Raw genomic sequence first — 13540 nt, forward strand, 5'->3', positions numbered from 1 at the left:
TTCTTTTTACGTGGCACCAGCTCCAGTGCTTTTTATGTGACACCAGTACCAATTCTTTTTACGTGGCACCAGCTCCAGTGCTTTTTATGTGACCCAGTACCAATTCTTTTTACGTGGCACCGCACGGCTCCAGTGCTTTTTATGTGACACCAGTACCAATTCTTTTTACGTGGCACCAGCTCCAGTGCTTTTTATGTGACACCAGTACCAATTCTTTTTACGTGGCACCGGCTCCAGTGCTTTTTATGTGACACCAGTACCAATTCTTTTTACGTGGCACCAGCTCCAGTGCTTTTTATGTGACACCAGTACCAATTCTTTTTACGTGGCACCGGCTCCAGTGCTTTTTATGTGACACCAGTACCAATTCTTTTACGTGGCACCAGCTCCAGTGCTTTTTATGTGACACCAGTACCAATTCTTTTTACGTGGCACCGGCTCCAGTGCTTTTTATGTGACACCAGTACCAATTCTTTTTACGTGGCACCAGCTCCAGTGCTTTTTATGTGACACCAGTACCAATTCTTTTTACGTGGCACCGGCTCCAGTGCTTTTTATGTGACACCAGTACCAATTCTTTTTACGTGGCACCAGCTCCAGTGCTTTTTATGTGACACCAGTACCAATTCTTTTTACGTGGCACCAGCTCCAGTGCTTTTTATGTGACACCAGTACCAATTCTTTTTACGTGGCACCAGCTCCAGTGCTTTTTATGTGACACCAGTACCAATTCTTTTTACGTGGCACAGGCTCCAGTGCTTTTTATGTGACACACCAGTACCAATTCTTTTTACGTGGCACCACTCCAGTGCTTTTTATGTGACACCAGTACCAATTCTTTTTACGTGGCCCGGCTCCAGTGCTTTTTATGTGACACCAGTACCAATTCTTTTTACGTGGCACCAGCTCCAGTGCTTTTTATGTGACACCAGTACCAATTCTTTTTACGTCACCAGCTCCAGTGCTTTTTATGTGACACCAGTACCAATTCTTTTTACGTGGCACCAGCTCCAGTGCTTTTTATGTGACACCAGTACCAATTCTTTTTACGTGGCACCAGCTCCAGTGCTTTTTATGTGACACCAGTACCAATTCTTTTTACGTGGCACCAGCTCCAGTGCTTTTTATGTGACACCAGTACCAATTCTTTTTACGTGGCACCAGCTCCAGTGCTTTTTATGTGACACCAGTACCAATTCTTTTTACGTGGCACCAGCTCCAGTGCTTTTTATGTGACACCAGTACCAATTCTTTTTACGTGGCACCAGCTCCAGTGCTTTTATGTGACACCAGTACCAATTCTTTTTACGTGGCACCGGCTCCAGTGCTTTTATGTGACACCAGTACCAATTCTTTTTACGTGGCACCAGCTCCATGCTTTTTATGTGACACCAGTACCAATTCTTTTACATGGCACCAGCTCCAGTGCTTTTTATGTGACACCAGTACCAATTCTTTTTACGTGGCACCAGCTCCAGTGCTTTTTATGTGACACCAGTACCAATTCTTTTTACGTGGCACAGGCTCCAGTGCTTTTATGTGACACCAGTACCAATTCTTTTTACGTGGCACAGGCTCCAGTGCTTTTTATGTGACACCATCACCAATTCTTTTTACGTGGCACCAGCTCCAGTGCTTTTTATGTGACACCAGTACCAATTCTTTTTACGTGGCACCATCACCGGTGCTTCTTACGTGGCACCATCACCAGTGCTTTTGGGGTGTTAGGGGTTGAAATGTGGATGGGTGGGCAGGGAAAATGGTTGACAGGGCAGAGATGGTTAGACTCATGATTGTAAGGCTGTGGTTTCGATCACTGGGCTGGGCGACGTGTTGTGTTCTTGAGCAAAACACTTCATTTCACATTGCTCCAGTCCACACAGCTGGCAACAGCGAGCATTCCTGCGAGAGACCGGTGTCCCATCCAGGGGTTAAATATATACACATCATGGAAACTGAGAGAGTGACCTTATGAGGTCATAGGGCTCAAGAAGGTTGCTCAATCCTTACCCTGAGAAGTTACTATTACAATGTGACCAATGATGATGATGAAGATGCTGACAATGAAGATGATGACAGCAGCGATGACGACGACGATGACGGACACTGTCGACAATGATGATGACGATGAAAATCGTAATAACAGATGCAGTTTGTTAAAAATCGACAACAGATCAAGCAGAGAGAAGTAAACCAAAACTGCCTGCGACATCCAACACCAACCGGTTGCTCGCCAATCCTTTCATGACATTGCCTTCGGAATACATCCTGCACACCTCCTCACCCCCCACCTCCGTCCTTCTCCCCCCCCACTCCACACCACATCCGACCACCACCATCACCACCGCAACCATCACCATCATCGCCGTTGACACCCCCACCCCCACCTACACCCCCGCCCCACCCCACACCATCGACGCAGCCACCACCACCACTGCAAACCGTCACCATCATCGCCGTTAACCCACCCCCACCTACACCCTCGCGCCACCCCACACCATCGACGCAGCCACCACCACCACTGCAAACCATCACCATCATCGCCGTTAACCCACCCCCACCTACACCGCCGCTCCACCCCACACCATCATCACCGCAGCCACCACCACCACTACTAACCCGTCTACACCACCACCACAACATCACACTGCGCCACCATTTTTCAGCCAGATGCAAGCAATTCGAAAATGCATTCATTCTCTTCAGAATCTCTTCAAATCATTGAGTTTCAATTCTCCTTTTGTGACATAACACTACACTAAACACACACACACACACACACACACACACACACACGTGTATACACTCTCACACATGCCAGCACGCACACATGCATACACTTGACCTCGTTAAAAATAGAAATTACAAGAAGAAGAGTTGAAATAAATTCAGGTCACTATGCTCCTAATAATAATAATAAAATAATAATAATAATAACAATTTTGCCTACTCTAGGTAAGGCCACGTACTTCAAAAGGGAGGACAAGCCAATTGCATCAACCCCCAGTGCAAAACGAGTACTACTGAAGCGGCGAGCTGGCAGAAACGTTAGCACGCTGGGCAAAATGCTTAGCGGTATTTCGTCTGCGTTACGTTGTGAGTTCAAATTCCGGCGATCTCAACTTTGCCTTTCATCCTTTCGGGGTCAATAAATTAAGCACCAGTTACGCACTAGAGTCGATGTAATCGACTTAATACCTATGTCTGTCCTTGTTTGTCCCCTCTGTGTTTAGCCCCTTGTGGGTAGTAAAGAAATAGGTATTTCGTCTGCCGTTACGTTCTGAGTTCAAATTCCGGCGAGGTCGACTTTGCCTTTCATCCTTTCGGGGTCGATAAATTAAGTACCAGTTACGCACTGCAGTCGATGTAATCGACTTAATACCTATGTGTGTCCTTGTTTGTCCCCTCTATGTTTAGCCTCTTGTGGGTAGTAAAGAAATAGATAAATTAAGTACCAGTTTCGCACTGGGATCGATGTAATCGACTTAATACCTATGTCTGTCCTTGTTTGTCCCCTCTATGTTTAGCCCCTTGTGGGTAGTAAAGAAATAGATAAATTAAGTACCAGTTACGCACTGGGGGTCGATGTAATCAACTTAATACTTATGTCTGTCCTTGTTTGTCCCCTCTATGTTTAGCCCCTTGTGGGCAGTAAAGAAATAGGTGCTACTGAACCCAAAAGGACGACAAGCAAAGCCGACATTGGCAGCATTTGAACTCATTTCATAGCAATCTTCCATCGGCTTCAGTCATTTGCCTACGATCATGCTGGGGCAACGTCTTGGAAGGTTTCAGTCCATAAGATCAACCCAAGGATTTTTTCTTTTTAAAAACCTGGTTCTTAATTCTCCTGGTTACTTTTACCGGACCGCTAGGTTACAGGACATAAACACACCAACACCAATGTTGGTGTGTTTTATATACATATATATATATATATAATATATAATATATATATATGTATATTAATTAATATATATATTAGTTATCGCCATACTAATATGGCATTCTTATAAAAATAAGAATAAAGCTGTCCGCTTATTAGCTCCATGAGGCCATCGCCTTAAGTTAGCTATTTGATACACAAACTGTATCCATATAACCTTTGAACAAGGGAGGTCAGTCGCCCCACACTACTATGTGTGTGTGTGTGTAGATATATATATGTGTGTGTGTATATATATATATATAGTTAATCCAAACATGAAAGCACAAAAAAACACAACAACGTGAGGACGTGGAACAAATATAGTATTATTGGATGCTCAGGAAAGAAGGAAAGAAGGAGGGTTTAACGTTTCGAGTGGAGCTCTTCGTCGGAAACATAGGAGAAGGGAAGACAGAGGAAATAAAATTGCCAACAGTACACACGCAGTCAAATTTTGAATATATATATATACACACACACACCACACACACACATATATATATATATATATACACACATATATATATATATATATACATAGACACACACATACAGATATATATAGAAGGGCTTTTTTCAGTTTCCGCTTATCAGATCGACTCTTAGGTCAAACCAAGTTTATAATAGAAGACACTTGTCTAAGGTGCCACACGGTGGGACTGAACCCGGAACCATGTGGTTGGGAAGCAAGATTCTTATCATACAGTCACACATGCACCTATACATAATAATAATAATGGTTTCAAATTTGGTCACAGGTCCAGGAGGTTTTGAAGCGAGGGGGCAGGTTGATTATATCGGGCCCCAGTATTTCACTGGTACTTCTTTTATCGACTCCAAAAGGATAATCATTCTTTGAACTATAGGCACAAGGCCTCTGATGGTGACAACGATGATGATGATGATTATAAAAGTGTGATCATGATGATGATGATGATCAAAGTGATGAGGATTATGATGTTGCTAATAGAGACGACAATGATGATGACAGTGATGATGATGATGCCCAACACTGAAGATGTCGACAACAATAACGACGACGCAAAATGCCCACCAGGTTCCGACGAGGGCTGCATCCACGAGTGAGAGCTCCAGCTGGGCAAGACATATCCCCCCACCCACCTGCCCTACCCCACCCACGGAGAGCCATCCCAGTGCTCATGTGCTGCTGCCGTATTACTCACATCCAGTGCCAGAATAGGTAATCATTACACAGCAGAAGTGGTTTGAGATTGAAATCAGAAAGAAACCACAAGTGGCCTTCCTGTTGTAAAGTATTCAGAGGAGTGCTAGTTGCTGACTGGGCTGGCAGAGGTCAAAGCCGCAGGTCATGAACACTGATAAGTGGACGGACGGACAGACAGACAGACAGGCAAAGAAAGAAAAAAAAAATGGCTAAGTCATGGAGAGGTTTACTTTGCAAGCCATGTGTTTTGGGGTGAGCAATTCCATTATGTGGAGGCGCAATGGCCCAGTGGTTAGGGCAGCGGACTCGCGGTCGTAAGATCGTGGTTTCAATTCCCAGACCGGGCGTTGTGAGTGTTTATTGAGCGTAAACACCTAAAAGCTCCATGAGGCTCCGGCAGGGGATGGTGGCAATTCCTGCTGTACTCTTTCCCCACAACTTTCTCTCACTCTTTCCTCTGTTGGCCTGCTCGCTTAGCCAGTGGGGTGGCGTCATTTGAAGGCTAAAACAATGCGAAGCGCATTGTGACCAGCGATGTGTAGCAACATCTGATAGCCTGGTCGAAAAAGGAAAAAAGGAAAACGAATTCCATAATACAGCTCACCTTCAATAGTTCACCCCCATATATATATATATATATATATATATTATATATATATATATAATATTAATTGAGACAAAAACCACTATTTTGTAAATCAACAAGAAAGACTTAATCAATACATAAAAAAATTTAATATAAAGTAAATAAATCGCCACTACAATTGTTTCCTGTCTTCAAATGACATTCATCAGGTGGATTTCATATCATACACAATAACATACCTATATATATATATATATATATATATATATATACATATTCTGTTGTTGAATAAGGAGACAACACACAACTCGGAGAGGAACTTTCCAAGTGCAATCCCATGGTCATTCATGTCCGAAGGGAGTCTTTACACTTTTTTATATCCAACAGAGTAACCTGAATGCTAAGGAGTTGAAACTCCCTTCACAATTATTCTGAGAACATTTTCTTTAATTATAAGAACATTTGTCTTAAAGTATATTCCAAACACTAGCTGGATTATGTTGAAGTTAATCCCTTTATTAAATGCTGTCAAATTCATTTAAACATACACCAGGTTTCATATGAAATATGGCCAGTTACAAAATAGGTTGCGGCAGTTTTTTCTTATGAGAGTAACAGGGATCTAGAGAATGGGGAGAGAAAGTTGTGAAGTGTAGAAAAGGGGGAATACATACATACATACATACATACACACACACAGGCGTATGTACGTACATACATACATGCATGCATGCATGCATACATACGTGTATACATACACACATACGTACGTACATATATATGACGAACTAACTGTTACTTTCTCAGATGCAGCACGGATTTTTGTCAGTGAACGGGTTGAGGATTTTAGCGACGAAAATATTTTGACAAATTAAACTTAAATGCTGCAATTGTGTTCATTCCAGCACACGATCTCAGATCAGGTCACTTGCTATGCAAGTACATCTCCATAACAAATTGTAAGGTTTAATACAAATTACAATGACTTTAGATTTCTTAACCCTTTGGCATTCAGATTAATTAGTCAAATGTAATTCTTATTTATTTACATTGTTTTTAATTAATCATCATTGTCGTCGCCGTCGTTGTTACCGTCATTTAGCAATTGTTGACCGTGCTGGCATGGGTTGGACAGTTTGACCAGGGATGGTAAGCTGAGGGGCTGCAACAGACTCCAGTCTGTTGTGGCACGGATTCTATGGCTGGATGCCCTTCCTAATGCCAACCACTCTGAGTGTAATGGGTGCTTTTACGTGCAGCCAGGATGGGTGCCAGTTGTGTGACGCTAGTATTTGCAACGACTACAATTTCTCTTGGTTTGATGGGTCTTCTCAAACACGGCATAGTGTCAAAGGTCTCGGTCATCGGTAATTTGTTAAACTTAAATAAAATCATGGAAAGAAAAAAAAACCATTCAATAGAGAGCCCTACATGTGTGTTTGAATAACTCAGGTTGTAACTTTATGAAAATCCATCTTTAACACCTGATGTTAGTCAGAGTGTATACTCTTTACTCTTTTTACTCTTTTACTTGTTTCAGTCATTTGACTGCAGCCATGCTGGAGCACCACCTTTAGTCGAACAAATCGACTCTGGGACATATTCTTTGTAAGCCTAGTACTTATTCTATCGCTATCTTTTGCCGAACCGCTAAGTGACAGCGACGTAAACACACCAGCATCGGTTGTCAAGCAATGCTAGGGGGACAAACACAGACACACAAACATACACACACACACACACACACACATATATATACATATACATATATACGACGGGCTTCTTTCAGTTTCCGTCTACCAAATCCACTCACAAGGCTTTGGTCGGCCCGAGGCTATAGTAGAAGACACTTGCCCAAGGTGCCCGGTACCATGTGGTTAGTAAACAAGCTACTTACCACACAGCCACTCCTGCACCTATATATATAGTTATATACGACAGGCTTCTTTCAGTTTCCGTCTACCAAATCCACTCACAAGGCTTTGGTCGGCCCGAGGCTATAGTAGAAGACACTTGCCCATGGTGCCATGCAGTGGGACTGAACCCAGAACCATGTGGTTGGTAAGCAAGCAACTTACCACACAGCCACTCCTGCACCTACTATGATGGCAAAAAATATGAAAAATTCGAGCCTCTACTGAATTTCATCTTTACATTTACTATAATACCTCTCTTCATAATATATCTCTGAAATTTACAAGTCATGCTGAAGGTTCCTAAAAATGATGAAACAGTCCTGTACACTAATGAGCCAAGCTTGCCAACTTCAATTCAGTATTCATGTCTATCCACACCTATGGCCGTGAACGTTGGGCAATGATGGCAAAAGTAATACGATCATGAATACAGGAGTGGCTGTGTGGTAAGTAGCTTGCTAACCAACCACATGGTTCCGGGTTCAGTCCCACTGCGTGGCATCTTCGGCAAGTGTCTTCTGCTATAGCCCCGGGCCGACCAACGCCTTGTGAGTGGATTTGGTAGACGGAAACTGAAAGAAGCCTGTCATATATATGTATATATATATATATGTATGTGTGTGTGTGTTTGTGTGTCCGTGTTTGTCCCCCTAGCATTGCTTGACAACCAATGCTGGCGTGTTTATGTCCCCGTCACTTAGCGGTTCGGCAAAAAGAGACCGATAGAATAAGTACTGGGCTTACAAAAAGAATAGCTCCCGGGGTCGAGTTGCTCGACTAAAGGCGGTGCTCCAGCATGGCCGCAGTCAAATGACTGAAACAAGTAAAAGAGAGTAAAAGAGAGTAAAGAGGAGGTTGAAACGGGGTCCCACTGAAGGAGCTCTGGAGCAATGTTACGATGACAGGGTGCACAGCTTGGAGAACAAGGAATCTCTCTGCATTGCCTGGTCACAGCTCGTGTGCTATGGACACGTGATTAGAATGCCACAATAAAGAATGGCAAGACAGAATCATCAAGCTGAGCCTACCAGCAGAGACATCTAGTGAGAGACCGAGAAGAAGATCATCACCATCATTATCATCGTTTAACATCCGTTTTCCGCGCTAGCATGGGTTGAACGCTTCGACCGGGGTCTGGGAAGCCAGGGACTGCACCAGGCTCCAGTCTGATCTGGCAGTGTTTCTACAGCTGGATGCCCTTCCTAACGCCAACCACTCCGCGAGTGTAGTAAACAAATGCTTCGCCTGCAGGGGGACATGAACCCACGACCCTCAGTTTAAAAGTCTGATGCTCTACCGACTGAGCTATGCGGGCAAAATGGGTAGTAGATATCCATAATTTTAGTTGGTCATTGTTAGGAATGCAGTGTTTTCTGTGCTAGCATGGGTTGGACGCTTCGACCGGGGTCTGGGAAGCCAGGGACTGCACCAGGCTCCAGTCTGATCTGGCAGTGTTTCTACAGCTGGATGCCCTTCCTAACGCCAACCACTCCGCGAGTGTAGTAAACAAATGCTTCGCCCGCAGGGGGACATGAACCCACGACCCTCAGATTAAAAGTCTGATGCTCTACCGACTGAGCTATGTGGGCAAGATGGGTAGTAGATATCCATAATTTTAGTTGGTCATGGTTAGGAAAGTCTAATGGCTGGAAAGTTTAATGACGGCTGCATCGGATGAGATCCTATGGATGTGGTACCTGAAGATGTCACCCCAGTAGAAAGATGGATGGGTTAAGAAACATTGTGGAAGGGAGCAAAACTGTCACTAATTCATATGGCACGGAGAGCAAGGGGACTTAGCATTTCTCAGTTTGTGTATATACTTATATGGGTGTGTGTACACATGTGTGTGTGTGTGTGTATACTTATATTTATAAATTTAAGGCGGCGAGCTGGTAGAAACGTTAGCACGCCGGGCGAAATTCATAGCCGTATTTCGTCTGTCGTTACGTTCCGAGTTCAAATTCCGCCGAGGTCGACTTTGCCTTTCATCCTTTCGGGGTCGATAAATTAAGTACCAGTTACGCACTGGAGTCGATGTAGTCGACTTAATCCCTTTGTCTGTCCTTGTTTGTCCCCTCTGTGTTTAGCCCCTTGTGGGTAGTAAAGAAATATATATTAAATGATGATGCCTGATGAAATGAACTCGCCGTAAATTGTTTGTCCCCTCTGTGTTTAGCCCCTTGTGGGTAGTAAAGAAATATATATTTATAAATTCCATCAAAGGATTATTGTTACATATATACCTGGAACTCTTCTTTGCACTGCAGAACGAAGACATAACACGATGTAGGTAAAGACATTTGAGAAATTTGAAAAGTTAACATGAAACCGGTAATTTCTTCAAAAACTATGTTACTGTATGAAAAAATTTTTAACATTTTTCTAATATAACGACTTAAGTATATATTCTTTAACCTTATAAAACAAGCCTTCTGTAGTTTTTTCACTCTTTTCTATTTATCCAACCACGTGCTTTCACACACCAGCTTTCTCACCTATATATATATATATATATATATATATATATACTTTATTTAAAGCAGCAAAAAATTTAACAAAACCTGTTACTCTGAGTTTTCCGTTGCCGTTCATCGGACACTTTTTCTAGCAAAAGAAGCCTCTTCTAGCAAAAACTGTCCGATGAACGGCAACGGGAAATAAAGCATATTACTCTACCACTGGTATTTGAGTACTCTTTTTTCCAACTTGTTTCACATTTATGTGTTTACTACCTACTTGTACTCCGTAATATATATATATATATATATATATATATATATATATAAATATACACACACATATATATATATATCGAGTGAGTGTGTTGAGTAGTGTTGATCTGAGACAAAAACGGAGCAAACACACACACACACACACACATACATACATACACACACACATATCAGGAGTGAGTGTTTAGTAGTGTTGAGACAAAAACAGAGAGCAAACATAAACACACATATATATATGCACACAAACAAGCACACATATATATATATGCACACACACACACACACACACACCACACACACGTATATATGCATGCACACACACACACACACCTATATGCACATACATAGAAGTGTGTGTGTGTTTTAGAGTGTCAATGTATATGGATGTTGTTATTGATCAGCACCAGGTCTGTTCTGTTCAAGCAGGCTTATGTCATAAGTAATCCAACCATGACCACCCTATAAGATTACACTTCCTCTCCCAGGATAGTCAGATGTCATTTGAGAGATTTAACTGTGATTTCTAGCAATGAAAATGACAGCTTTATGTATGTGTGTGTCGATGTGTGCTTGTGTAGATATGTGTGTGTGTGTGTGTGTGTGTGTGTGTGGTGTGTCAGTAAAGATACGTAGGTGTGAGTATGTGATTAGCAGAAACGAGCTGGCAAAATCGTTAGCACACCGGGCGAAATGCTTAGCCATATTTCGTCTGCCGTTACATTCTGAGTTCAAATTCCACCGAGGTCGACTTTGCCTTTCATCCTTTCGGGGTAGATAAATAAAGTACCAGTTTCGCACTGGTGTCTATGTAATCGACTTAATCCCTTTGTCTGTCCTTGTTTGTCCCCTCTGTGTTTAGCCCCTTGTGGGAAGTAAAGAAATATATGTGTGTGTGTGTGTGTGTGTGTAGCTGTGAGCATGGGTACGTGTGTGATGTGTGTGCATAGTTGTGAGCATGGGATGTGTGTGTATGCGTATGTAGCCGTGAGCATGTATGTGTGAGTGTGTAGCTATGAGCATATGTACATGTGTGTGAGTGTGAAGCTATATATGTACGTGTGTGTGTGGGGGGGGATGTAACAATGCGCAGTCGTGTGTGTGTGTGTGTGTGTGTGTGTGTGTATGTGCAAGCATATGCACAGTTGTGTGTGTTTGTGCAGGCATACATGTGTACGTAGATACATCCGAGCGCATGTAAGAAGGACACTGATAGCAATTGTGTGTGACACGAGAAAACAATTGGTGTTTTTGGAATGCAAAAAAAGCGGCCCCTACCTCCGGAGTGTTTTTCTTGAAGTCCCGACTTTGTTCAACTAATCTTCGGCGAGATATATCACTTTCATCTTGTCTGTTTGCAAGGTCCGTGGCGGTCGTGTCAAGATGTTTCTGCAAAAATTACAAAAATGGCATTCATATTAACAACAACAACAAAAAGACCAGCAGCAGCATCAACAGCAACAACAACAACAACAACAACCATTTCAGGCTTATGTCATAAGTAATCCAACCATGACCACCCTATAAGATTACACTTCCTCTCCCAGGATAGTCAGATGTCATTTGAGAGATTTAACTGTGATTTCTAGCAATGTTGTCTTCTGTCTCCTTTCCGTAGTCAAATAAGCTTTCGTTCATTTGAGGAGTGGGGTAAGTTGATTACATCAACCCCAGTACTCAACTGGTACTTAATTCATCAACGCCAAAAGGATGAAAGGCAAATTTGTCTTCAGTGGAATTTGAACTCAGAATACAAAGATGGACGAATGCAGCTAAGCATTTTGCCCAGCGTGCTAACAATTCTGCCAGCTCACTGCCTAGATAATAATAATATTCAATTCTTTATTGCCCACAAGGGGCTAAACATACAAGGGACAAACAAGGACAAAGGGACTAAATCGATTACATCGACCCTAGTACGTAACTGGTACTTATTTAACCCTTTCGTTACCAACCCGGCTGAAACCGGCTCTGGCTCTGTAGTACAAATGTCTTGTTTTCATAAGTTTTGAATGAAAATCTTCCACCAAACCTTAGTCACAATTTATGTTCCTAACACTAGCTTAAGGATAACTAAGTCATTTTACTAAATTCTTTGTTATATTTAAAATAATTGAAAGAAACACAGAACATCTCATATTAAATACAGTAACGAAAGGGTTAATCGACCCCGAAAGGATGAAAGGCAAAGTCGACCTCAGCAGAATTTGAACTCAGAACGTAGCGGCAGACGAAATACTGCTAAGCATTGCACCCGGCGTACTAATAACAAGAGCACTCAGAGAGCGCATACCTCTGCCAAGGTAACACCAATGTCCTCTCAATGATTAGTCAGAGATGATCTTTAAAATGAGAATATCTAATATAAACTCGATTGCTCTCACAAACGAGAATACTAAAAATGAACCTGACTGCTTTCAGAAATTAAGTTAAAAAAACAGGAAAAATAATCCAGAATCCTTATCTGGAACTGGATTGATCCCAAACTCTAATCAGTTTGTGCCAGTCACGAGGCCAAACATCCCTGACAGTTTCATCCGAATCCATCCAGTGGTTCTTGAGATATCTTGTCCATGGACAAACAAACAAAGAAACAAACTTCACTGAAAACAATACCTCTGCCTTCTTGCTAAGGCAGAGGTAACAAGAGTAGTCAGAGAGCACAAACCTCTGCCAAGACAACACCAATGTCCTCTCAGTGATTAGCCAGAGATGATCTTTAAAATGAGAATATCTGAAATAAACTCGACTGATCTCACAAATGAGAATACTAAAAGTGAACCTGACCGCTCACAAAAATTAAGTAAAAATACAGAAAAATAATCCAGAATCCTTGCCTGGTACCTGATTGATCCCAGTGGTAGTCATGGAATGTGAAGGTGGGTGTGTGGGCCATGTTTGTAACGTTGGGGCAGTTTTCTCTATGAAGGCCTTTTTTAGTTTATCCACTGATTTAGTGTCTTTATGACCATTAACCCTTTAGCATTCAGATCATTCTGTCAAATGTAAAGCCTGTTTAATTACATTGTTTTAAATTAATTGTACAGCATCTTGTAACTCTGAGATTTTGATGATGTCCCTGTTTAATTTTAGAATGACATTGTAGGGTAGGTGTGAGAGGTCAGAGCTGGCTGGTTTGAGCATAAAACAGGAAGGCAATTTTGGCCTGATATGGCCGGTTTAAACACTAAA

General features: G+C 42.2%; 1 non-coding gene across 1 annotated transcript; it reads right to left on the reverse strand.

The window, feature by feature from the left end:
• Positions 1-9132: 9132 nt before the first annotated feature.
• On the reverse strand, positions 9133-9205 carry Trnak-uuu. The gene has a single exon. It is a non-coding gene; the product is annotated as a tRNA-Lys (tRNA).
• Between the last annotated feature and the right edge of the window lie 4335 nt (positions 9206-13540).

This window comes from Octopus sinensis, linkage group LG29, assembly GCF_006345805.1.
Source record: "Octopus sinensis linkage group LG29, ASM634580v1, whole genome shotgun sequence".
Classification (NCBI taxonomy): Eukaryota; Metazoa; Mollusca; class Cephalopoda; order Octopoda; family Octopodidae; genus Octopus; species Octopus sinensis.